The 27,063-nt window shown below is 42.5% G+C and overlaps 2 protein-coding genes across 3 annotated transcripts in view; one reads left to right on the forward strand and one right to left on the reverse strand.

The window, feature by feature from the left end:
* Cmss1 (cms small ribosomal subunit 1) overlaps positions 1 to 27,063 on the reverse strand; it is a 304,869-nt gene that overhangs the window by 125,147 nt on the left and 152,659 nt on the right. Inside the window, exon 2 of one of the 2 annotated variants that reach the window (XM_017317115.2) lies at positions 17,796 to 17,846. The exons of the other annotated variant lie outside the window; for it this stretch is intronic. The gene's annotated coding sequence lies outside the window, so the exon portion shown is untranslated. The remainder of the gene's footprint in view (positions 1 to 17,795; positions 17,847 to 27,063) is intronic. 2 annotated transcript variants of the gene reach the window in all.
* The window catches only part of Filip1l (filamin A interacting protein 1-like), a 219,528-nt gene that overhangs the window by 73,869 nt on the left and 118,596 nt on the right, over positions 1 to 27,063 (forward strand). The window lies entirely within an intron of this gene.

Consider the following 27,063-nt stretch of genomic DNA (forward strand, 5'->3'; position numbering starts at 1 on the left):
CGCTTCTCCATGTTCACGCTGTGAGTCAGGTTGTGCTTTCAAAGAAACATGGATGAACTAACATGCTTTACATATGAAATAGCTGGCAAAAAACCCTGGACTTTGGTACCATTCAGTCATACGCAAAACAGCCATTTTCCTCCATACTGCCACATCTCATTTGGAAGAAAATATAATTATTTCTTGAGAGAGGCACATCTTATAAAGTAATTCATGAAATAACAGCATTAGGGGAGCAGGAATGGGGCTGAGTTGCCTCTTTGTCATACGGCAGCTCTGTGCCTGACTTTAACTCTGGCCTCTCAGAGGCAGTTTATGAAATGTACCAAGCTCTCCAGTTCTCTGCAATCTAACCAGCTCCCATCTTCACACCTGCTTTCTGGGTTACTGGGGAAGAGTGGAGTGCAGAGAAGTTATTGGGCAGTAAGTGTCCAGAGTCAGAGTTAAGAATCCAAGACTTGCAGACAGCGTTGGCTGCAGGGTTTTACAATGTTGCAAGCATTAGTCACCAGCTTCAAGAAGATAACAGCAGACTCTAAGAACTGATTTTCAAAGGGGATCTGGAACTGAGGGTTTCAGTGGACGCTTTCCAGGCTAGCAGTTGCCAAGCCTGTGGGTTTTTCATTGGCTGCCATTTGATAGGGGAAAAAAATGGGAGGGCGAATTCTTTGAGGGCAAGTTCAGACAGTGAATAGTTCAAGGCTGCAGGCTGCTATGAAACTGGGAGCAGCGAATGGACACACAAACCACAAATGTTAAAGGCACAATTGGTTTGATTTTCTCCAAAGTTTTAACAGCTGAAACCATTCTACTACTATCTAACCATGATACTGAATAAAATTCATGTCTATAAAACAATGCTGTCCAGTAACATAACCGAGGCTAGCTTTTCCAATTACCCTTTTGTGGGAAGAGGGACTAGGACACAGGGAGACAGCTGTCTCACGCACGGCCAGCAATGCTTCAGTGGAAGGGGTGAATTTTCAGGTAGGTGGATGTGGATTTGTATGTGAGCCTAATCTCCTGTGGTTGTGTGACAGGACCTCAGGTTTATTTTATTTTTGTAAGGTTTTACTTATTTTGTGTACATGATACTCACTCTGCATGTACACTACATGTCAGTAGAGGACATTAGATATCATTATAGATGGCTGGGAGCCACCATGTGGTTGCTGGGAATTGAACTCAGGACCTCTGGAAGAGCAGCCAGCTCTGTTAATGGTTAATCCATCTCTCCAGGCCCTTAGTTTTATTTTCTATAGGAGAGTCAGACTTACCTAGCAAGATCATTGCAGAGGGTGGGAAAATAAGATAATGAATGTTATGTAGTAGCGGATGGTAAATACTAAACAACAACAACAACAACAACTACTACTACTACAACCACCCCTCCTAAACTGTCATTAGTGCCACACCCACACCCACTAAAGTTCCTGTTACAAGTAGCTACCCTCCTCTACCATCTATGTAATTATATGTAAAGTTAACAAACAGAACAAGAAAAACTGCATCTAGCTGCCTGTAAATAATCAATACTATTTTTAGTAATCTTCTTTATGTTTTTGAATTTACAGGTTATTTATAACAAAGTTTATTGCGATAGACTTTATATCAAAAAATAGGAATGTTTTGGGGTGTTCTATCAGTATGGTAGGAGACATTTTCTGTAGAAGCTCTACAATAGCTTCAAGATGATTTTACTAAAGGGGGAATCTGGCTAGCAGGCTCCTCCTCGCCTCCACCAGCCTTCCTGATGATCCCCTGATAATGCATACCATCAGCTGCCATTCCTAGTAAAACCCGCTGCTGGCTCTGCAGACCGTCTGGCAAGCTGTAAGTCATATGTCCTCTTCTCCCTTCTGCTTTTCTTCTCTAAGGGCAGATAAAACCTGCTTTTCATAAATCTTAAGAGAGTAAATCAAAGCAACCAGCCTGGAATTCGACAGAGCACTAACCGACATTACTTAAAATAGAACCAGGGAGCAGGGCACCGTCTTCTCCTGGCATCTGCGGACCCACCAGGACTTTCCCCACCACACTCAAGGCACCTGTGCTTCAGTTACCATGGATGCCACCCCTCCCCCGTCCCCATGAGTCAACATCTTCAGGTCCCCATACTTTTCACTATTTAGCTTCCTGGGGCAGGGTTAGCAAGCAATGGTCAGTAGGTCAAATCAGCCCCCAACCTGTAGAGTCAACAGTAAGAATGGCTTTTACATTTTGGAATAAGTTGAACATTTGGAAGACTCATGAAGAACGGGGCTAACTTTTTGTGCTAACAAAGTTTTATGAAGGCATAGCCAGGCACGTTGATTCAGATTATGTCAGTGGAGTTTGGTGAGGGACTCATTGATGTAGGGCTAGCACAGACTGTAAGATATTCTGACTGACTGTTCACAGAAAAGGTTTGGTGATGCTGCCCTAAAAGGCCTTCCCATGGAAGCGAAGCAAATGCCTGTGCTACACTGTCCTCCCTTCCTCTTGGCTTCACTGTTCCAGTTCCCCAGGCTTGGGAAGGAAAGCTTAGCTGAAGGCTGGCAGCCGAGTAAGACGGCAAGAAGAGAAGGGCACGGGGACCAGACGGTGAGGGTCTTCTTTAGATATTGAGTCTTTACGTTGACGCTGGACCTTCTAGGCTCACAACCTATTTTTTTCTCTTGCTGGGGTTTCAACTTCTTTGCCTTTGGGGGGAAAAATCCTATACTCACTCACTAGATCATTATGATAAATATGTGAAATCTTATCACTATCTCCTCTCTTACTGTCAGTCCCAAGTCAACCCAAGATCTAAGGGGGGGGGGGGAAGAATTTTGTAAACCTGCCCAGTACACTGATTTAAAAATTAAGACCCACTCATCTAAACCTATGGAGATAGAGCTGTAATGTGACCATGTAATGATTAAAATGAATAATTCAATGCGGCCTCCACTGGAGAATGGGGCACTTACATCAATGGCACTGAATTACTTAGGTTTTGGAAATTCCCCATCAGGAAGATGTCATTTCAGCACATAGTTTAACAATGCTGATGTCCAGGGAAATAGCATCTCGATTACAGCATGAAAACAATGATCTCAGGCCCTAAAGGCCAGACAGAGAGAGGTGCTCAGGCTCTTTTTCTGTTGCTGGGATTCACTCCATTGGTCAGCAGCAACCTAGATGAGGGAAAGGTTCATGTGGCTTACAAGGTCCATCATTAAGGTAAGCCAGGGCAGGAGCTCAAGGCAAGATGCTGGAGGCAGCATCCAAAGCAGAGACCATGGAGGTGTGCTGCTCGCTGGTTTGCTCTCAATGGGTCATAGACAACCTAAGACCACCTGTCCAGGTGTGGCCCCGCCTACAGGGAGCTGAGCCCGCCCACATCAATCACTAAGTGACAAGATGCCTACAGACTGGCCTACAGGCTAATCTGATGGAACCAATTCCTCTACTGAGGTTCCTTCTTCCCAGGTGACTTTACCGTGTTAGCTGAAATAAAATAACCACTACAAGATAGAAACAGGATGGGCGGCATCATTTCATGTTCAGAAAATAAAAATTTATTTATATTCATATAGGCAACATCAGCTGACAAATGCATTTCTGGTCAAACTTCCTATTTCATAGATTTCATAATGTGGTATTGATCTATACATTTTCAACGTAAGCCAAGATTAGCTAGTTATACAGGTGCACTGCAAACAGTTTAAAGACATTTATTCCTTCCTGGGTCATGAAAAGGTAAGCTTTTACCACACATGACTTTGCTGTTATCGCTAATTATGAAATTATTTGTATTTTATGGTAGAGGAAACCCCACAGTTATTGGATATTGGTCTGATGTAGAAGGCTGGCTTTGGGCACTCAGACCAGTCATGGTAAGTGGCGACCGTGCTTGGGAGCTGGGGTAAGAGTGGATTACACAGAAGCTTTGGTACAACTAACGAGAAAGTCACTTTTAAGGAAAGTCAGTATATAAAATACGCATAAGTGAGAATTAAAAAAATGATTAAGTAGAGGGGAAAATTATTACTGTTGTGAATATGATCCAAACTCAATGTTAGAGGTGGGAAACTTCTTGGGGAACCCCAAGTCCAAGTTTCTTTCCTGGAAAATCAAAAGGCACTTCAGGAGGTCATTCCTGTCTTGGTCATGGTTCCATCAGATTAGCCTGTAGGCCAGTCTGTAAACCGCTCTTTTAATTTAGGTACAACTCTGGTGTCTATATGGTGAAAACACCCAAGAATAGATAGAGAAGAGAATGTTGAGCTGCAGTAGATAGTGGTTCTGAATTTACTTTCAGTCTTTCCCTTAACTCGTGGGGCCCAGAGCGGCTTGTGGGTAGCCTTACACACACAGTAAGGTCAACTTCCTTACTGTAAGCTTCCTTACAGAAGGGGTCTTTCTGCTCATTTCCAGTTCTGTACTTCTCCCCTGTACTTTCCATTTCTAACAGAACTGAAAGGCAGCTGTGAAGGCATCAGAAAGAGTGGGATGCTGTCTTATAGCCCTCATTTACATCACACCTAGACTGCATCTGCAGGTGCCAGCACTTCCTAAGCTTCACTCCAACACTCGTCTCCACAGCAGCTTTCAAGATCACCTAAGTCTTGGTATTGTTTTGACTGTTGCAATCTAAAATGTTTTAATGACTGGGAATCTCACTTTTTGGCGATTAGTGGCAGACTAAGTCACAAAAGCCCTTTAGAAGCACTTTGTATTGTAGAATTTTGACATTACCAAAAAGCTCCTATGAGATATGTGTGTGATCTCTTATACTAAGCTAAGGCTTAAGAGTAGTCACTCAGAAATTCAATGTTGATTCTTTGAAAAGATTTACTAAAATTACTTATGCCTATTAATTTTATGTAGTAATGGCTTTCATTGTAACATTTCTGATTCTTTTATACAAACAAAAACCACTACATACAATATGATGGGAATTGAAGTTACACACCTAATAGCAAAATGAATAACTATTTAGCATTTGATATAGTAACTAAACTTAAAATATTTGGGGGTAATCTTAGTTGGAGAGCAACTATGATCAAAATTTACCAGGTTATGAATGACTAAAGCAGGCTTATTTTCTGCACAAGGACATGCATTTATTTTTAAGGCACTTGATTGGTCTTTTTATTGTAAAAATGAAAACAAATATTTTTCTTCGTGCCAAATAAGTCCCCCATTATTTTAATCAAAATAAACTGAGTCTAAGAGCTGAAATAATTGCTAATAAATGACTGATCTGTCAATGAAACATCAAAAGGGATACATTTATGATATACTTTGGTAAAAGTGTGTGGGTGGGTGTGGGTGTATAACTTGAAGCCTAATTGTGTCATAGTCACCTGCAAAAAGGTATTTTACAAAACAAAAACAATCATTATGGAGTTCACAGTAGTGAGTTCTGACCCTATCCATTGCTACATAGCCCAGGATTTTACTGAGTTTGTCATCACGCATGATAACTTCCTGAATGTTAGTATTCCAAGTGCCACATAGCTTAGAGTCTTCTTACTAAGGAACTATCAACTTGCAGCTGTTACACTGTTATCACTGCACAAGAGTCAAGATTGTTTTCTAACCACATATATTACTGTAAGTACTTCATTATTGCAAATAAACCTGACACAATCACTTTATCTTTTCCTTTATATTTATAATGTAAAATTATCTACTGAGTTACTCATGGGTAAAAGTGCTGCATTTAAGAGGTAAACATTCCATAAAAGCATTCTTTTATGATATGGTTACTTGCACAAGACCCGCAGTAGACAATCCAACAAAATCAGTCAACACTAGACACACACACACACACACACACACACACACACACACACAAACATAAAGGATTTGAAAGTGGGAGAGAGAAGTACCGGAGAGTGTCTGGGGAGAGTAGAGAATGGATAGATCATGGCACACCAAATACATTTATGAAATTATCCAAGAATAAATGAAAGATGCTCTTAAAGAAACTTCTGACGTCAGTAGTAAAGTACAATGTTTGCTAAGATCTGATCTCAACGCGAGTTAAATCCCAGACTATCTACAAAGATAAAAGTTATAACTATCAATAGAAAACAAATATTAACAGAAAGCCCAATTATCTGTTCCCTTTCACCTGGAACCTAACTGAAAGCTGCCATGTGCTCAGAGTGAATGGTCTAAGGAAATACCAGATAAAGGGGAAGTGCATGAATGGGTTAAGGAATTCCAGGATGATGTCACTTCAGCGTCTCAGTGTACCTGGCTGCAAAGGTCGTTTGTATCAGACAATGTGGCCTGGTGGTGTGCAAAGTAAGATTTCATTCAGAGACTTTAAAACTCTTAGCAGTTTCCTTCGCAAGCCTTGTAGGGCTCCATCCTGCCCTGCCTTCCGTGTCTTTCCTAAGTGCTCCCTCCTCCCTCTAGATTCTCTTTGTCTCCAACTCATCAAGATTCTTCCACCTGAGTATCTTGACCTTGCAGTGTTCTTTCTTCTACCCAACTAACTTTGTGTTGTAGAAAGCAGGTCAAGTTCTTCATTTATTTCCCACCTTTGGAGATTTAGACGTTCATTCACATTCATTTTCCATATCACCTTTTCAAACAAAAAAATCTCGTCTTAACAATCATTTATACTGCTTGTGTATATACGTGTGTGGGTTTGCATGGCACGGGTACTTGTGGAGGTCAGTGGACAACATAAGGGAATGGCTCTCTCACCCCACCTCATGGGCTAAGGGACTGGAATCAGATCCTTATGCTAGGCTGCACGGATTTTCACTCACTGAGTCATTAGCTCATTCTCCATATTCCAGACATGAGTAACTTGGGAAAGCAATCTTGGTAGACTGAATGACAGGTATACACTGGAGTCTAGCAGAGGGGGAGCAAGACTGAATGTGAGCTATGGGGAAGGAAGAGCTCTTCTGTGCCTTCTGGAACAGGGCAGGAGTAAACGAGGCTGAAGTCTGTCCGAAAGCTACAAGATGCCACTAGAGAAACAACTGCTTTCCTTTTTAGATCTCAGAGCAAAGGGGAACACGCAGAGTTTAGTCCACTGGAGGGTTTTGGTTTGGCCAACCATGAAAGAAGCCGCTTCTAAGTTCATTTAGTCACCTAAGGACGCAGAAATGAGGCATAGCTTTAGATACTAAGAATACAGCACTGAACCAACATGGACTAGCTGAAGTCCTTACTCTTGCATAATTTACACCGTGATGTGGAAGACAGAAAATAAAGAAGAAAATATGTACTATACTGGATCATAATGTGCTGAGGAGAGAGGCAACAAGAGAGAAGGGGATAGTCATGTGAACAGACATGTCTAGTAGAAGCCTAGACTGTCCACTGAAGTGTAGTCATCTCTGAAAAGATGCCTTCTGAGTGAAGGGTGAAGGGGTCAAGGGGTCAAGGGGTCATGATGATACCTGGGGAAGAAGGAAGTGCAATGTCAGAGGTCCTGAGGTGGGAACCAACTGGTGGATCAGAGAAAGAGGCAGGAGGCCACTTAGCTGCAGGGTTGAGGCCAGAGTGCTTCATGGTTCACCAGGAGGCCTTCGGCTTTCAGGCTACTTGAGATTGGGAGACCCTGGAGAGTTGTGAGCACAGGGCAAAATGACCTGATTCAGCTTCAAGAGTTCCTGACTCTGGGGAAGTAACCCTGAATGCACGGAGGGAGACAGTTACTGCAGCAGTCCTGGGCAGGGAGTGGCAGTTTGACTCCAGCAGCACAGTAAAGACCCACAGGAAGTGATCACATTGAGTAGAGTCTGAGGGCAGAACCAACAGGATTTCCTGGTGGACTAGATGTGGGTTTGAAAGGAAACAAGGAGTAGAGGACAACTTCAAGGTTTCTGGCTTAAAGCACGTGGATGGAAGAAGTTGCCCACCTGAGAAATCAGGTTTAATGAAATAATACAGACTTCAAATTTCTCTCAAAGGAGTGTAAAATTTTGCCAACCACATAGATGCATTTCTTCACAGGACAAAAATAAGCAGGAGCTAAGAAACCAGTGGCGCTTTTGGGCAGGGCACAGGTTCTTGTTCCTTGTTGTATCCTGGCCTTCTAGGTGATAAATAGCTCTTTGTACCTGTTTGGCAACTGCACACAGCTGGAGTTTAGGTCCTGCCCCTAACTCTCCTGTGAATATTCATTATGAAAAACATTTAATGTCATTGTGGCCATATATCTGACTAAACAAAGACAATTTCACCTATAGAAAAAGAACAGGAGGAAAGAACTGGGAAGAAGAGAGGATAAAAGGCATGATATTTTAACAAAGAATTAAGTTGCCCACAATGATCTCAGGAAAGTTAGCATTTGGTGATTTCTCAAAGTGATTAAATAAATAGAAAAGTCATCATCCCCCTGCATCAGAGGCCTGTGCCTGTTAGAAACTGGGTTTATAGCCAGAGAAGTAGCCTCGGGCCATGGGGGTCTGTAGACAGGCAAGAAAAATAAGCCCTCTGTGAGTCTCAGGGCAATTCCTCCACATGGCTGCTCTCTTTATGTGTGGTCATTCGCACACGTGAGTGATAAAATCTCATGGCCCCGGTTAACTGTCTAAGACAAAATGTCAGAAATGATTTAAAGAGAAGTATATTATTTTGTATGATAGCTCCCTGTTATCTATGGGGCAGAGGTTCCAAGATGTCTCCCCTGCCCCTACCACAGATTGTAGGCAGTACACCCCTTCGTTTACATGCATATCTGTGCTGGTTAGTTTTGGTCAACTTAACACAAGTTAGAGACACCTGGGAAGAGGTCCCTCAGTTGAGGACGACCTCCATAGGACTGTTCTGTAGGATATTTAATTTTTTAAAATTTTGTTTATTAATCATTGATGTGAGAAGGCCCAGACCACCATGGACAGTGTCACCTCGTGGCATGTGGGCCTGAATTGCTAAAGAAAACAAGCTAGAAAATATAGTAGAGGATGGCTTTATCTGGCATTAAGGGGAAGAGAGGCCCTTGGTCCTCTGAAGGCTTGATACCCCAGTGTAGGGGAATGCCAGGGTGGTGAGGTAGGAGTGGGTGGGTAGGGGAGCACCCTCATAGAGGCAGGGGGAGGGGATTCCGAAGGGGAAACCAGAAAAGAGGATAATATTTAAAATGTAAATAAATACAATATCCAATAAAAATAATAAAATAAAATAAAAGAAAGAAAGAAAGAAAGAAAGAAGAGAAGAAAAGAGAGGGGAGGAGAGGAGAGGAGAGAAGAAGAGACAGCCATGAGCAAGCTAGGAAGCAGTGTTCCTCTCCATGGACTCTGTGTGAGTTCCTGTCCCCATGCTTGTCTTCATGATGGACTGTAACCTGTAAGTAAAACTAATCCTTTCCTCTATGCTTGGTTTTGGGCAGTATTTCATCATGGAAACAGAGAAGGAAACTAAAATAATAAATATGTGAAATCTTAATTTGTAAATTAAGATCAGAATAAGGTATTAACAACAGTCACAGAAAAAAAATAGGATGGTATAATGTGAGAAAAGTATTTAAAATGTATGAAATGTTTATTTCTGGAACTTTCCACTTACTAACTTTATCCCATATTGGACCATAAATAAGAAGCCTTAGAAAGCAAAACTCCATTACAAAAGGGATTGCTATTATATTAAAAGTATGGGTTAGATAATTATCAAGAGTGATGGCTGGTGATGATTCAAACTGGCATTGCCACTTGCAGCCATCAGCCGGGATATCACGGTGCTCTGGTGAGACCCTAGCATGGGAGTCAGTATATCCAGCCTGATTACCGACCGGCTTCTAATCCTGAACAAGCCATGGAACTGGCCCTAACTGCCATCTGGGTAATGAAGTCTGTGTGGAGAGTGGAGAGTCACAAGCTTTCCAAATGGGCCTCCAATTTACCCAGCCACTCGATGCTTACCCTGGGACTGAGTCTACAGTGAGCTAGCTAGAGGGTCAGCTCTCCAGGGTATCTGGGCACTTCCCACCCTCCCAGGGTAGTACCTGTTCCTAAATCCGCGTGTGCCTCCTGGACTTGTTGGTGTAGTTATTGGCATATTTTATACTTTGGTGGAGTATTAAGGAATAGGGCAGAAGTTGATCTCTATGAAAAGTACACCTCAGAGTGTGCAAAGAGGAGGAACAGGTGTATGTGTGTGTGTGTGCACAATCAGAATAATCTGTGTATACATTAAAGTATCATGATGAAATTTATTATATATAACCTATATAATAAACTCATTAAATACTATCTGGAAGCCTGATAAAGGAAACATGAGTTTGAAAGCTACTGATGTAGATGTAGATTAGACAATGTGAAATGCAGGAAAAGTGCTTATAAAAAAAAAAAAGCCCAGGGCCATTCTTGCTATAATCTTGTTCCGCAAGAGCAAGAATTCAACAAAACTGAAATAAGAAACCATAGACAATACATTCATTAAGATATCATTACCGTAGGGAAAATGTTAGGAAATTGCAACCAGCAGACCTATAATGGAAGAAAAGGCCTTGGCCCTACCACAGAGAGTCTACCACGCTGAGAAGAGACTGAGCCGCAGCACGGTGGAATTAGACTGAAGCCCCAGTTCTTATGTGAAGCCAGACAAAATAGGCAGCAGGACATGGAAGCTGCTTTCCAGGAAGGGGATGGAGAGAGGAGGGTGGGCGTAGGGCTGCTGGGGGAGGGACAGAGGGCAGATACTGATTTTGATAGGCTGGCATATCCTTGCTTGCATCAGCTAAAGGAAACATGAGCTCACTTCTGTAGAGAATCATTTAATTCTCACCAAGCCCAAATTGCTTTAATCAGGCAGAAGGTTTTGCCTGGCTCACTCTGTTTTTTTTTTTTTTTTCCTGATAAAATTACTCAATAAGTAACTTCAGGTAAATTTACCCCACTGTGAAGAGCAAAGAAAACTTTGCTTCCCTCAGGATAAGATGCACAGAGCGGGAATAGTTCTAAGTAAAAATAATAGTTTTCAACGGCGAGACCAGGCCTGTAATTTTCTGCAGCACACTATGACATCATGGTTTATATGAGGCCAACTCCATAAATCAAGCCTTACCTAATTAGAGATTCTCTGCAGATCTACACTATTAGAGCAAATAATTAAAACAGCCTCGCAATAACGAAAGCCAGATCTGTTTACTAAAATGTCCTTTTTTTTTAACCCCCAAACTTTTAGTCTTCCTACCGCTTACAGATCTTTCACATTTACTAAATTATAGACTCAGAGCGTTTCTCTAGTCTGACTTCACTTTCAAGGAATTCTTCAATTAACTTTACGTTGCTTTAAGCTGTTCATGCAACGAGAAAACAGTCTGTGGTTTCTGACTCCTCTGAGTGCCAATGGCTGCCATCCATGTTTGACTCTCAGACACACTGTCTCTAGAGAGCCAGGCTCTGTTTGCATAAAGCCAGCCAGTTGTCATAGCATTTTGACAAGCACTATAGGAAAACAAAGGACAATATTCTGTTGTAGCTAAACTGGGAGAATTACCACTGCACTGGGGACGCGCATGACATCCACACCCAAGCACCTGGCCTAGGACAGAAAGTAGCACATACCCCATTTTCACTGTGACCTGGCCATCCAGGGACTTTCTCTTTACCAGTTCCTTTCTTCACACCATCACCTTCCCCACGATGGTTAAAACATCTAAAACTCGAGGAAAGGGACAGCTACGACAAGATGCAAACATGCCCGAGAGAAAGCTGCAAAGCAGCCACATGCGATCTTTGCGATGGTTGTGGCGTTTCCACTGTCAGATCTTCAGCTAAATATGGAGTAATAAAAAAGTCTGAGCTCAGAGGTAGGCCGTCAGTCCAAAACCCTACCATATTCTCAGCCTCTGGTCTACCACCCCAAGTCTTTTTGCCTCTTGCATTCACTGACATTTTTGAATAAATGCAGATGACAACTGGCTGCAGAAATAACCAAGGTAGCGAACGACTGACTGCTGAAGGAAAAGATACTGACACTTGGACCTACCCCCACCCCGAGTCAGGAAGAACTGACTTTCCTTTCCTTGGGACCTGAGTTGTTCCAAGTATCTCCGATCCTCTGGGAACTTGAGAAGCCAGGACGCACACACCAAGCCTGAAAGCTGAAGGTCTCTGGGAGACTCGGGGTGAGACCCATGTGCTATTCTTCCAAAATCCTGCCCAGTGCTGTGTGCAGTGAGGTGTGAGGGAGGTCTCGGGCCTTTCCCAAGCAGCACAACGAATACTATGGTGGTGCCGTGTCACATCTGCAGGTAAAGTCAGAGGAACCAGGTGGATGCCTAGCCAGGTGAAGCCCCGAGGCTGACTGTGGACTTGGCACTGGCCCCGTTGAGGCTGCCGTTGGAAGGATACCAGTGGAAACTGCTCATTTGCTTCCACACGGCCCTACGCTATAATCTGCTGCTGCTGCTGCTGAGCCTGAATCAAAAGGCCTGAGCGTTCCTAAGCACATCAGCCACTAGCACAGCATTTCCCCATGGCCCGCCCTCTAGTTCTGTTTAAAAGTTCTGATGTTAAGTTTTGCTTTTAAGCTGCTGTAAGTGTTTCATGGAAAAACAAGATGAATATATCGATGTCTGTTTCTGCATCTTTCCCAGTCCATTCTTCTCTTCTCATTGCTCTGGCCCCTCCCCACAGCTGTCCAGTCCAAAACAAGACAAAAGAAACAACCATCTAGCCTATTTTTTTTTCCATCTGCATTAAAATCGACAGGGTTGAGGAGGCAGGAAGTTGCCAGGGTGGTAAAGGCTGAGGACCGAGTCTGGAACCTCAGAACCCATGTACCGTCTGGGTATGGGAGCGGGTGTCTGTAACCCTGGCATCTCTACAGGGAGGTGGACACAGCAAAATCTCCTCAGAACTTGTAGAGCAACTAGGCAGGAAGGCACAGCACAGTGGCAAATAAGACCTGCCTCAGGCAAGGTAGAGGGTGAGGATGCCAGGAGTTTGATGACAGGTAGATGGATGGATGGACAGACAGACAGATGATAGATGGATAGATGGTGGAGGGACAGACAGATAGGCTTGGCATGGTGGCACACAGTTTTAACCCTAGTGCTTGAGAAACAAATGTATTCGGATCTCTGTGAACTCAAGGCCAGCCTGGTCTACAATAATAAAATAAATTTAAAAATAAGTATATAAAAGGACAAAGTTCCTTCCATAAGGTACTGAATTTCTTCTTTAACATGCAAATCATTGTTTTTTTTTTTTCTAATTTGTTCTCTGAAATTCCCAGATATTCAGTTTTAAGTCTATTCAGTTTTAAGTGTTTTAAGACCTTAAAAACGCAAGTAACCCAAATTCACTGCTCTGCTCAAGGCCCTGCTTAATGGGGCAGGGACAGCCTTCTAGACCGAAGTCACAGCCTTCTAGACCGAGGTCACAGCCTTCTAGACCGAGGTCACAACTTAGCTCCTGCCTTAGACCCCTTGTCTTGTCTTTGTTCTTTCGGACACACCTACGCGCAACAGAACATTATAGAAGCTTTTGTTCCTATAAGGCAATGCTGAAATTCAGGGCAGGACTCCATCTCTCTAGAATTCTTAATCCTGTGCATCCTTAGCCTGGTGTGTAGAGTAAAAGTGCTATGGTATCAGCTCGGAAAACAATAATGAGCAAGAGGGAACAGTATGAAATTATGGAAATTTAAGTCCTTTTTTTTAACCCCCCAACTTTTAGTCTTTGTTTTATACATTTTAATGCTTAAGGAGCAGAGTGTCACGGGGAACTTTCAACCCAAGAATGTTCAGCAGTTCTGTTGGATGCTCTGGGAGGCAGTGATGTCAGGAAAAAGGCATCCTTCAGTGTGGAGTGAAAGAGCACTAAGCTGGGGAATTCTGCACCATGATTAGAGGTCTGGGCAAGCTTGAAATAGTGAGCACACTGGCTCTAAGAAAACCCCAAACCCGTTATCCCCTAATAAAACGGGCTTTGTAATGAACTAATAAAAAACCGGCCACATAAATGTGCCTTTGAAAATTTTAAATTAGATCAGTAAAAATGAACATATAGAATTCTAAGACCATTCTAAGACTCAAAGTATTGTGGTAATTCCCACTTTGTCTGATATGGCAAATATGAGAAGGGTTAAGGAAGACAGAGGAAGTCTGGAGGGATGTGGTGCGTAACTGTGGTCTAGAGGCCATTAGCATGATTGCTGGGAGGCGCTACAGCTCTCACGTAGCTTCTCTGCTGAGCTAAGCATTTCGAACGGGTCTTGCCGTTCTATATAATGGGTTGACTAATTGGGACTTCTCTCTTTCACCCAATTCATTTCCAGCTCCACTGGTGGTAAGAGCCATGTAATGTAACAAAGATTTGCAAGTATTGATTTTTAATGACAGACCTTTTTTTTTTATTTTTAGGTCAAATCATTTTGTCAAGGGCAAACATGGAAGGTGAAGAGGAATTCTTAATTATATAGAGAATCTAGGAAGAGGAATGAAAAAAGATTTTAAAAACAACAGAATGAGTGAACCTTCTCCAGGCATCTTTATAGTCCTTATTTTTCTCTAGATTGTGTTCCCAAATGCATCAGCTCCAAGGTGGAGAGGGAGGGCCACTGAAACCCTGAGGCCAGGCTGGTGGAGAACAGTAAATTCGAGGTCAGCCTGGGCTACTAGATAAGACCACAGTCTTAGGAACAAAGAAAGAGGAATATAAATACCTCTTCTGCATATTTTGAGAATACTTTTTTAACGTATTATGAAGGCTGTCATACGGTAACAGAAAGTGAAGTATTTTATAAAGCCTGCCAGGGTATGAGCACCATCCAAGGATAGTAAGGTCCGTGTTTCAAATAAAACCTTATATGAAGAAGGAAACCGGACCAGCCTCTCATAGTTTATTTCTGTCTCTTGTCAGCAGTAAGTGCAGCTGGTCGTCCTGAGTAGACGCAACTGTTAGCAGAGAAGGATAAATGGGTACAAGGAATTTTCGGGCTGGGATAAGGTATAAAGTGCCATCTATTGCAAATTAATAAGAGAAACCATAGGTTGAAAGGCAAGCACACACACACACACACACACACACACACACACAGAGAGAGAGAGAGAGAGAGAGAGAGAGAGAGAGAGAGAGAGAGAGAATGAATGACAGAAAGAGACAGGAAAAATTGGTTAGTAGGAATTGGGTTCTATAAAAAAATATTTTTGAATCCTTTTCAATCGTCATATACGACTTAGACTATTGTATGCTTGCAAACTCCATTTGTCATATACCCACTGAGTGCCTTTCTTGTAGCTGGCAGTGTGACAGATGCCCACAATCATACACACTTAAGAAACAGAAAAAGAATATGGACATTCTATCTTCTGTTAACTTCAAGCATTGTCAGTATACTCCAGGCACTGTAAGTTATTGGCCTTGAAACTCTGCTATCAAAAGGGGCTTAGTAGAGCCAGGAATCAATCAATCATTGGAAATGTATTGTGGAAAACCTGATATGAACTTACTGACACACAAACTTGAGCCAACTACATGTTTCTGCCTTTTCTAAGGAGAGTTTGTCTAAACAGAAGCTGAGCTAGCCTATAACAACCTTTTAGGCAGTGCGGTGGGTTCCTGCTGAGGCATGACCCTTCCCCCAGGCTGCCCAAATATTGAGGAAAACTCTTACTCTTTTTCTAAGAAACCCACATTCTCTTAAAGGCTCCCTACTCCGTCTATCATTAAGTCAGAAAGAGGGAGGGTCTTTGGATGGTCATTTCTTAGAAAAAAAAATGTCTTATTTGGTTGGAGTTTTTAATGATTACTGACGAGAAATTACATTCTCAGGAAGGAAAATGGGGAAAAAACATTGAAATACTTTTTATAGGACATATCTAGAAGACTTCTTGGTTGGCTAAATACCATCAATTCTATTAGTCCTTTCCTGGTTTAGAACTATGAAAGAATTTCTAGAAATTTCTGCCTTTTATATTCTAAAGGCAAATCAGGATACTAAAACTTCTATTCAAGTTATACAACCAACCAACATGCACTTGTGTAGACTGTGGATTGCTTTATGGACAGTTTAAGTTAAAGGATGGTATTCATCCCTTGCTTCCCATACAGCACATGGCCACCGAGGGTTTTATATAGCTCTAGGTCCATGCTAGCTGACATGGGCATGATCAGCATCTTGATATGAGCACAGTATCATTTCATATCGTAGGCTGTCAATCACAACCGGGGATAAATGTAGACGCTCGCTCCCCAGGTCACATGCATTTGCACTTGGGTTATCTAATCCATCATCCATCTATTCATTCATTTCAACAACACATAGTACTATTTGGGTTTTTTTTTTTTTTTTTTTTTTTTGGACTGCATGTCATTCTAGCCCAGGCTGACAGGCTGACTTGTCACTCCCTATGTAGCCCACGATGGACTCAAATTCACAGACACTCTTCCTGCCTCAGCCTTCCATATGCTGGAATTACATACAGGTGCTAACTACCACGCACACACAGCTAATCGTAGTGCTTCCAGAAGAACAATCCTTGTCCTGTGTGCTCCTGGGACGCTAGGGACCTCAAAGAACCTGTGGTTGAGTAGAGACTGCCTCCTGTGCAAGAAGACACTTGCTTCAACCACTACACCAGTGGTTCCTAATCCCTCGGTGGTGATCAAATGGCCTTTTCACAGGGGACACCTAAAACCATCAGATATGTATATTACCATTGGTAACAGTAGCAAAATTACAGTTATGAAATACCAAAATACTAATGTATGGTTGGGTCACCACAACATGAAGAACGGTGTTAAAGGGCTGCAGCATAAGGAAGGCTAAGAACCACTGCACTAAGTGTTCTAAGGCAAACATCAAAGTCAATCTATCACTGTTGCATCTCATACTTGAGGGCTGTATTATTTACTCAGTGGGAGTCAGCGACAACATGTGACAGTATTCAACAGTCTTGAAAGATTTACGACTACAAGCTGCCAGACGCTGCAGACTAAGAAACGCAGAACACACTAACGTGGAAGACTGGAAGGGCTTGAGGCATTGGCTACCCTCCGCGCATTCTGAATCTTAACATTTTACCAAATTAGTGTCTAAAAGAAAATACATGATGTCCAGCGCGCCAAGAGATACTTTGGGAAGGTGATGCCTGGAGGAAGGACACTAGCCTTTTGTGTGTCCTTTCTAGTTGTGTCCTTTCTAGTAGCACAGCACAAGTCCGGAAGTAAACTATTGCTGGGATTCAGGACCTACCTAATTCTCAGAAACTGTCCCAAATACAGATATCCTTCTCATTACTGGAAAGATCTGGAATGAGCTGGCAGAGGCAGCTGCTGTTCTTATGCATCCTACCAAGCGGCTCACTCTAAGAGGCTTTGTCTCTAACATTCACAGAACACAGCCCCATATAATCTCCAAGCCTTGGAGCCCGGGTTTCTACTTCTGAAACTCATTTTCTCTTCTGTCTATGAAAGACTGTGCTTTAAGTGAATAGATATTTTAAGACAAACTGTGATTCAATTTCTATTCCCTAAGACACAGCAACATTTTGAGGAATTGGAGGAATGGCAGATTCTTATCAAACATAAGCAGAAATCACTATTGTAAATGCGGTTCCGGTCTCAGAAGGAAACCCAATCATTCGTAAACTCTTCTGCTTCCCGAGGATCTAAATGACAAAGCCGACGACAACAGCTACGGACAGGTCTCTTTCAAAGGTGTGTTTTCATGGGCAAACATATACAGTGCCTGCCTCTCCTTTCTCCCCATGGCCTGCTCGCTTTCTTGTGATTGTCGCCATTGCCTTCCACAGCAGAGTATATTACTCTAACGCTGTGGGGAAGAGCAGACTGAAAAACCACAAAAGTGACAGTGGACATCATGTGACACAGACAGTAATACATTACCAAGTGGCAGATTCCATCAAATGAAGCATCACTCCAATCAGAACGACTTACCTAAAAGTAAGAGACAGAAAACACAAGTAAGAACTTGGTACTATGTCCAACCCTCAGCACACTAAGACATGCAGACATTCTAACAACCGGTGGACAAAGCAAAAGGAACATACTACACCAGGTCGGGAAACACCAATTCCTTTAGAACACAAAAGGCAAACTTGGCAAAAATCAATGCCAGGTGGGGCAAGCATTTTACTTTCATATTACTTGGCTCAAATGGATTTGGAATGTAGTTTTGACTCTGTGTGTGTGTGTGTGTGTGTGTGTGTGAACTCTGTATGTGTTTATAGCACCTTTGTTCCAAAGACCTCTGGTTACTGTTAAAGTGACTGCCAAAGCTGCAAGTTTCAAACTACCTTTGCCTCCTCAGACACAAGGGAAAGATGCCAGTACACCAAACGCTACAGCAATTTCCTCTGTTGGTTTTCTTTCCCCTTAACACTCAGATGTTTGGCTATTTGCTTTTTTTTTTATTTCCCAGAGTGAACAGTGATGTTCATGAAAGGTGCCAGATTAACAACCTGGGGAAATTAAGCGCCTGCTCGATGGATAGAAAATGTTCAATGTCATGGAGGTGATGAAAGGTTCCCCTGTGCTGTGCTTGCCTATATTCTTTGGGCTGTGACCCACGTCACCCCAGCCCTCCAGTCTTCATGGTCCATTAAGGTCGTTCACTGTGCAGGCTGCTAACCAGGGCAGACAATCTAGTTTCTGCTTTGCTGCTGCCATTAGTGTTAATACTACAAAGTTCTGATCCCTTGGGAATAATTTATATTTGCTGACAATTTGTTTCAGAACAACAGAAGAATAATTTGAACTCGAGACAGATCTCAAATTCTTGGCAATTTTCTAAGTTTGGTAAATAGCCATTAACTTGGCTTTGAACAGGAGCCAAAACTTTGAGTGATCATACTGAAACCAGCCTCAGCAAATTCGGTCACCTAAAATGAATTTGAATTTTCCTTCCGACATAGTCGAGTCTTTGAAAACCAGAGACCTTAGTTCCTTTTCACTCTAAGCTTATTCATGAATTTCATCACTTGTTAGTAATTACAGTAAAGGCTTGGTAGGTGTTAAGGCTAATGTTATATTACATATAAAATTTGAAAATCTGTGCAAATCGAGAAAACCATCTTCCTATACCCACAGGTGCTCCAGGTCTGAGACCCGCTTAAGCACCTGGTTGTTATCACACAGCCTCCTTCTTGCCAAGGGACATGCAATGCATTGGCTTTAACCACTCGGGTGCCCAGCAACTATTTATTGGCCTCACCATGCAAGGGCCAGAGACAGACAAGAGTTCCCAGGCCAGGGTTTCTAGCGGTAGGGAAAGCGAGTCTGGTAAACACATGCAAAGCATTAGTGGACCGATGCAGCACAGCACTGAAGCCTGCTGACTAACAGACCATAATAACTCGGGTGTTACTTGGAAAGATCACAGTATTCATCTTGGTTGTTCCTTGTCTCTGCCATTGTCCTTTCTATCAAACGTCACAATTCTGCGCAGCTCTAGTAGATTTCCATTTTAATGTGACCAGGCTTCCTGTAATCTCTAATCTCTAGAAGCACTGGGGAATGAGAATCCCAGACTCCTGGTGATTCCAGCGAACACATGGTAATACTTAGACGGAGGGTGCTCTGCCTAAAGCACAGAGAGGAACCTTGGAAAATTTTAGTTTGGGAAACTTTGGCTTTTTTCCCCCTTTGCCATGCAAAGACTTTATCAAGTGAGTCCATACAGTATTAAAACCTTTGGCTTTGGCTCAAGCCTATGCTGTTGCTGGCAGGGGATCTAACGGGGAAAGGTGGGGCAATCACCTTTATCAGGAATGACCTTAATATTATGGAAAGGCTCCTTCCTCCCCTCTGCTTCATCCGCCTTACTCAAAACCTGAAACCCAGATGTGAGAGCAGAGATTATCTCCAAAACCAGCAGCAATTTATTGTAATTACGCTAGTACAAACATCAGCGAGGTGGAAAATGTTATGCCGATTTAGTAGTGGGCCACACCTTGTGTATAAGTCCCAGGCAAGGAAATGAACCTAATCTAACCTAATCTCCAGGGAGGTCTCTGTTTCCCATAACCCAAGACAACTAGAAACCAGTTAGAAAACTAATAACCAGATGCTATGCTACCTGATATAGGCACTGACGGAAACCTCTTCCTTCCTTCGTCACTGGTTTTAGCTCGCTCTATATTGTTTCCAGTGTCACCTGTCAGTCCTATATCTTAATAATAGCAGTTGAAGCAACAAGGCGCAGTCTCCCTAAACAAGACTCAAGTATGCAGCACTTGTCTGATTTAAAGCACTTGGATGGCTACTCTCATAGTACTGGCAGCTACTTAGGCTAAGACTGAGTGAAGAGGCCTCTAACAGTCTCACTCAGCTGTGGACACTGTGAACTACAGTAATGACCAACATGGCAAGATATGACCACAGGTGCCAAGAGCGAAATGAAAGTCACAGGGTTAACCAGTAGCATGCTGATAGATTTGGGCTCCACTCCACATGAGAAACGATGTGTAAGGGTACTGAAAATACGGTACCTGGGGACTAGCCTGGGAGCTCAGAGGCCCCACCACTATAAGCCTTGTAAACGAACACAGTCTGACACTGTCCTTCCTTCAAACTCCTATCTCTGTACTCCTGGGCTAGTACAGCTCTCAGATCTCATGAGAGAAGTGTGTTTGTGCAGTGGAGGCTGGTTACTTAAAGCACAGAGAGGAAGTGTTGGTGGGATACTTATAGACAGAACATTTATATGTATGCCTTCTCCTCACCCGCAAGGCTCATGGCCCATGTGAAAGAGAAGGACAAAAGGACATCTAAGAGCCAGGGCTGAGGAGGACTGGAGTTGAATAGTATCTCCTGGATATTACAGGATGGCTACACTGATGAACTCTCAGCAACGGTGGCTATCTGCACACCATCAAATCAGTCAACATTCTAGCATGGAGTGGTGAAAGGATTTATGAGGAACTATGAACTGCTGATAGTTTCGGGGGGGGGGTGGGAAGAATCAATTTTTCTTTAGTGGTGCAGTGGTAGGTAGGTAGGTAGACAGACCACACAAACTAGACAGAAAGAGTTATTGCTATTACATCTTTTTGAGTTGTTCACCATTGGGGTCATATAAATCCCCAATATGGCAGGCTATTACTACTCTCCTCTTGGATACCTTCTAGAAATTGAAATCAAGGAGACCCAATTGCTGAAAACACCCATTTGAGTCATAATCATGTAGAAATCAACTGGGTAGTGACCTGGATGATTCACCTCTACTGACTAGCTTTCACATTTCTGGAAAGTTCTAGGCACATTACTAGGGCAAAAAAGTATCGTTGATTTCACCTAGCCATGAATTGTTCAATATACAAAACTGATCTGCTTGGCAAGATAAGGCACACTGTCGTAATAGTGGCACAGATGTTATGGGAACAACCAACCACTTTCTGGCTTAAGGATGGCTGCACTCTTACAGAGGCCATGGATCTGTGGCAAAACAGGCTGTAGAGGAGAGCTTAATACTATTATTCTGTAAAATGGACACAGACTCAAATAATAACAAATGGCTTAATGTTATACCCATAGATCAGTGCATCTCTCAACCTTCATTAGACAAGCTTCTTCTTATGTAAATGGCGATTAACACAGAGACCCACAACTAGTGAACATGCAGAGAATACGAGACTTTGGCATGTCCAGCCCTAAAAGGGCCATTTGTAGTCACCCCTCCTTTGAAGGTTCAGAGATCTTCTCAGAAGAAGTGAGGGAGAGATTATAAGAGCCACAGGTGGTAGATAATAGTCAAGGTAATAGTGTTTTCTGAACCCAACAGGGCAGATGGATGAACATATGAACTAAAAACCAAACAAACACAAAACCTTGTGATCACATATACAAGTCCTGTGCAATCTTAAACCAGACAAAGTCACAGGGGTGGGGAAGGTGGACATATAGCCCCATCCTTAGCTGAGGAGCATTTGATAGCTATGGGGAAAGGCATAGACAGTTCTGGTTAATGGTGTGAACTCTGGTATTCAGCCACACTCCCTATGCCTTACACCTAAGAATAGCTGGGTAACACAAACTTGACTTAATGGAGAGGGGAGGAGAAGAGGGAATGGGGAAAGGGAGAAGCTGGGTGGGTAAGGAGGTCGGTATGGATCTGGCAGGAGCTACTGAGTGGAGTAGGGGTGAGAATATGATAAAATATATGAAACGCTCAAAAATGAACGAACATGTTGGATTAAAAAGCAAATAAACAAAACACTTTGAGTATGGCCTTAAATTGTGATTACAACAAAATCTGTGTGATTTGGGGGTCAGTTCTAGGTTGCTCCGTACCAGTCACCCTACTGAGAATGGAGTTTCGTTTCTGATGCTCTTCTCTATTGCATAATAGATTAGAATTTATTTAATTCTATATGCATTGTATATGCCTGTGTGCGTTTTGTGCATGTAGGAGTCTTCAGAGGCCAGAGGAGAAACTGGAGTTCCAGATAGTTGTGAACCTCTGTGTATGAGTACAGGCAAAGGTCCTCTGTAAGAGCAGGAAAGGAAACACTCTTTTAATTGCTGAGTTATCTCTCCAGCCAGGGACAGATTTTTTTTTTTTTAAATGATCTGGTTCCTTCCTTCCTCCCCTCACCATATGGTGGGGGGCATTCAAGTACAGGCTACTAAAACTCCATAATTAACACAAGAATGATCTATTGAGAATCAGTTTTGTTTTTATGTTAATGTTTGTTTTAAGACACAGTCCTCTAGTTAAATGGAACATTCAAGCCATAATGTATTTTCCTCACAATGGGTAGAAGGTAACCAACCACGATAGACTCAAATCATTCACACTCATGGTCATACAGAGAAAATCAGAGAGACCAGCCTTCCGAACTGAGAACAGCCAGGTGACTTGTTCTTCTAACACCAACCAATGGGTAATGAAGTCCAAGGACAGAGAAAGAGCCCAGCAGAGAAAGCCACAGCACAAGCAGGTGTTAGCCTGATGCACAAACTATAATGCACAGCACTAAACAATCAGGTAAATGCTCAAAGAACGATGAAGAACATATGGTGGATCAAGTCTACATAAACAAGACAAATACGTTTACTTTAAAACAACTTATTTTATGTCCTCTACCATGTACCATACGCAGAGTTCAATGAACAGAGCCCTGGGTGGTGAAGCAGTCAAGGAGTTCCGCATGATGCAGGATCCTACCCATCAAGAAGCTTGTTCAGTTTGGCTGACATGCTGCAACTATTAGTTTGCTTATCTGATTCAAAACATCATCAGGAGCAGTTGCTCTTAGCTTTAATTTCTTAAACTTACATAGAAAATTCTAAGTGTCTACAGACCAAGTGTAACCCAAGTTGAAATTTTCTTACGGGAAGAACAGACATAAAATAAACAAGCTGGATTCTCATCATTCCAGAGCTGAGTTTTAATAATACACAATAAAAGAGGCAAAACGAAAACTTTGGGATTTGAATGATGACCTTCGTGGCTATAGAGAAGAGAGACTTTCTTTGTATATGTCTTTTAAAGGAGCCTTTGGAGGAGAAAATTACAGATGATCACCTCACAGAAAAGGCTGAAAGACAAGACTCAAGACAGCCATCTGTGGGGAGCAGTTATGGTAATTACGGGGTACCGGACATGAGGAAAAGTGGGTGTTGGCAAAGATACTCAAAAGGAGCGTGTAACTTTTTCAGTCATGAAGAAGTTTGGAAATTATTTAGGGAAATGACTTACCCAAAGGAAACAACCCAAAGAGAAACCATCAAAAAGGATGCAAGCGTGAAGTGAGGGAGAGTCAGTGGGGAGAATATGTTTGTTTCTGTGGTTGTCTTCCAGGAGGCAGTAAACTGCAGCCACCCTCTCAGATGGCCTGCATGGCTCCAGCTGTTAGCAGAGGTGCTAAAGGCATTCTAGCCCACCGCCTTAGGGTATCTTAGAATTTGCTTCTCCTTTCCTTATAAAGATTTCTACTTCTCGGTGACTTCTTTTGTCTTCATCCTATCGCTCTCCACTCTGGTTCTGGGCATATGAGCTGTAATACATATGGGTCCTGGGGCTGGGCAAGAACGGAACATGGCTGGACTTGGGCAAAGGGACTGTGGTAGGAACTGAATGTAGACATCAGGCAAGTGGAACAAAGGTCCAGCCTGATGTCATGGTAACCTCTCTGTATTCTCCATCCTTATGGTTCTTCCTCTCGGGACAGGAGAAAAACCTGAAGAAACCCAAAACCTTTCCAAATGTATAACAACCTCTTTCTTCCCATACTCAAGTGCTTATGACTGTTAACAACTTGCATGTGTTTTGTATTTAAATGAAAAATTAAGAATTATTAGACATATATTGTAAATAACTTATCATTTTAGAATGTTACAATTTAGGGTTTTTTTTGGCAGGTATGGCCACTCATAGAAATTTGTTTAATTTTTTTGTTCTCTCTCTGTGTGTGCACTCACGCACACAAGTGCTTGTGTACACACACCACAGCACACGTGGAGGTCAGAAGACAAGCTGCAGACAGTTGCTCTATCCTTCCATGGGGAGCCTGGGATTGACTTGATCAGGCTCCATAGCACAAACATCTCTTCACTCAGCTTTTCCTCGTCTCTGATGGGTCAGTCGTTCACTGCTGTTCTCACCGGTTTCTCTCCATTTCACTTGGCTTCTCTCCATTGCCTTCAGTGGTAACACAGGTTTATTGTTATTGTTGGAAACAGGGTCTTTTGTACCTCAAGCTAACCTCAAATTAACACGTCACCAAAGCTGCCCTCGAACTCCTGATCTTCTTGCCTCCCAAAGGCTGGGCACAGGCTACCCATACTTAGTATGGTACATGCTACCACAGTTGGCTTAACAGTTTTGTTATGGGAACACTGATATTTAGTCTGTTCAATACTAATCCTAATGGCTTGGCATATTACAGAGAAAACCGACGATACATTCGGCAACTGACATATGCTCTTGGGATTAAGAAAATTTTAGAACACCCTAATTAAAATTTCCTGTTTGAATATGAGCAGTCTCCTGAAGGGGGTGATTTTCATTTGGAGGTTAGGATTTTTAGAGACTACTTAAAGGGAAAAAACCCTTCAGCTTGTGCTAGGACGGCCTCCTGCAGGAAGACAAGATAATGTTTCTTAGTAGGCTAGACCCAGATGGATTTCCTCTAAAGCCTTGGCATAGATAACATGTCTTTGGTTGCATAAAAGATGGAATGGAATAGTTGGCTTGTGTTTATGAAACATGCTGTACAAAACGACATTACATTGGGCAAGGCAAGATGCTTACCCTGAGAGGCAAATGGGAATACACATGGACTGAGGAAAATCAATCAATCAATCAATCTATCTATCTATCTATCTATCTAACTATCTATCTAATCTCAGGTTAGGGCCACAGTACAGCTTCACTGAGCATAAGCTCGGGAGACTTGTCTGAACGCACTCTATGTCTTTTTCCACTCATTTGCTAAGCACATAAAATTGAATTCAAGCCAATTAGTGTTTTATGATAAAACTCCACTGTAAAGCAATAATTATTTTTGATAAATCAATTTATTCCTGTTCTCTTGACTTGTAGCACACCAACAATAAAGACAGAGATAGACAGCATATCAAATATGAAGATCATAAATCAGGTATGAATATAACTCAAGAGAACTATACATACATACTTTTTGCAAAGCTCCCAGAGTCCATAGATTAGAAACATTTGTGATGCAGTGGAAAACGTACTGTACTTGATGCCACGAAAGTAGGATTTCAACCTCAATTCAGACACACATTACCCAAGTTAGCTAGGTCAGTGTCCTCATCCCTAAAATGGTACAGGTCATAACTGTCCCACACTGTTGGTTTGTGGCTAAAAGAAAAAAAGGCATTTGAAAGCATCCGCTATAATTATGGCTCACAGTGGGCATTTGTTTCAGGTTTCTTTTGGAATGAGTTTGTCAAACTGATGTGGAAAGACAAAAAATTATGTAAGAGAATGCTGACCATGTGGGACACATAGTAGGTTCTGTGCAAGTATTTCCTGATCTAAGCTGATATAAACGGCAAGCTGCTCTGACTGAGTCAGTGTGGTCATTGGTGCAAAGTGCGCTTAGGCTTCATAAACACGAGCTTAAGACAAAAGCCCTTCTAATCGGATCTGGCAAGCAAAGCAGAGACAGGGTGAGGTAAGTGTGAGGCTATCGAGCTGAATAACAGGGATGGCAGCACCTCAGTGCCTGAGTCACACAGACACTCAGCAAGACACAGCTAGAGATAATTCTCAGGTAAAGGCCATCGGAGCCATTACGTCATCTCTCCTCTGCCCTTTATGCATCAATCATGTTGCTGGACCCTGATGCAATCCACCAAGAATGTCTGATTTGCAGAAAGCAGCACTCTCAGAACACACACACACACACACACACACACACACACACACACACACGCACACACACACACATATCGAAGAAAGCAATCTGAATGCAAACCCAAGCTTCTGGCATTCTTTTGTGTAAATAATGCTTTAGTGGGGCAGTCTTACAAGTGGGATGCCTAACTATGGATTAAGCCTTTTGGTTTGAAGGCCTAAAGGAGGAGACTTCATCACTGTGAACAATTACTCCAGGTTCGCAGGCCCCATTTCTACATCAGTAAAATTAGATATTTTTCAAGGTCCCTTTCGGCTTTGCAATTTTGTTATTAAAAATTCGGGCTAATTATAGCCATACAGTGGGTAGATAAACAAGCCAGACACAGAATCAATTTGTTTCCTCTCAATTGTGTAGGTCACTCAATGTTTAGGCTACTTTTAACCCCGTCTGAGTTTAGAAGAGTGTGCGGCAAATCGAAAGATATTCAAAGCCCACTCTAAACCAAATTCAGAGTTGGCCTTTACGTGGAACATCCACTGTCTTGACAGAATGTGACCACACAGACCAAGCTCTGCAGAAGGAAAAACTTCTTAGAAACCAGGTCTCCACCGCCAAGAGAAGGAGGTCAGCTCTAGCAAGCCTGCAGTGACGGGAACCTATCTAAGAGTGGCCAGTGCAAACAGTCAGACACCTATAACTGCAAGAGCCGCAGTGGGATCTCCATCGAGGGGTGTTTCCTAAATAACGTGGGACTTGCGGGGAATACAAGCCCAATGGAGATGAAAACCAAATTCCTAATGTTTCCTTCACAGCTGACTTGGTGT

This window comes from Mus musculus, chromosome 16 (assembly GCF_000001635.26).
Source record: "Mus musculus strain C57BL/6J chromosome 16, GRCm38.p6 C57BL/6J".
In the NCBI taxonomy this organism is placed as follows: domain Eukaryota; kingdom Metazoa; phylum Chordata; class Mammalia; order Rodentia; family Muridae; genus Mus; species Mus musculus.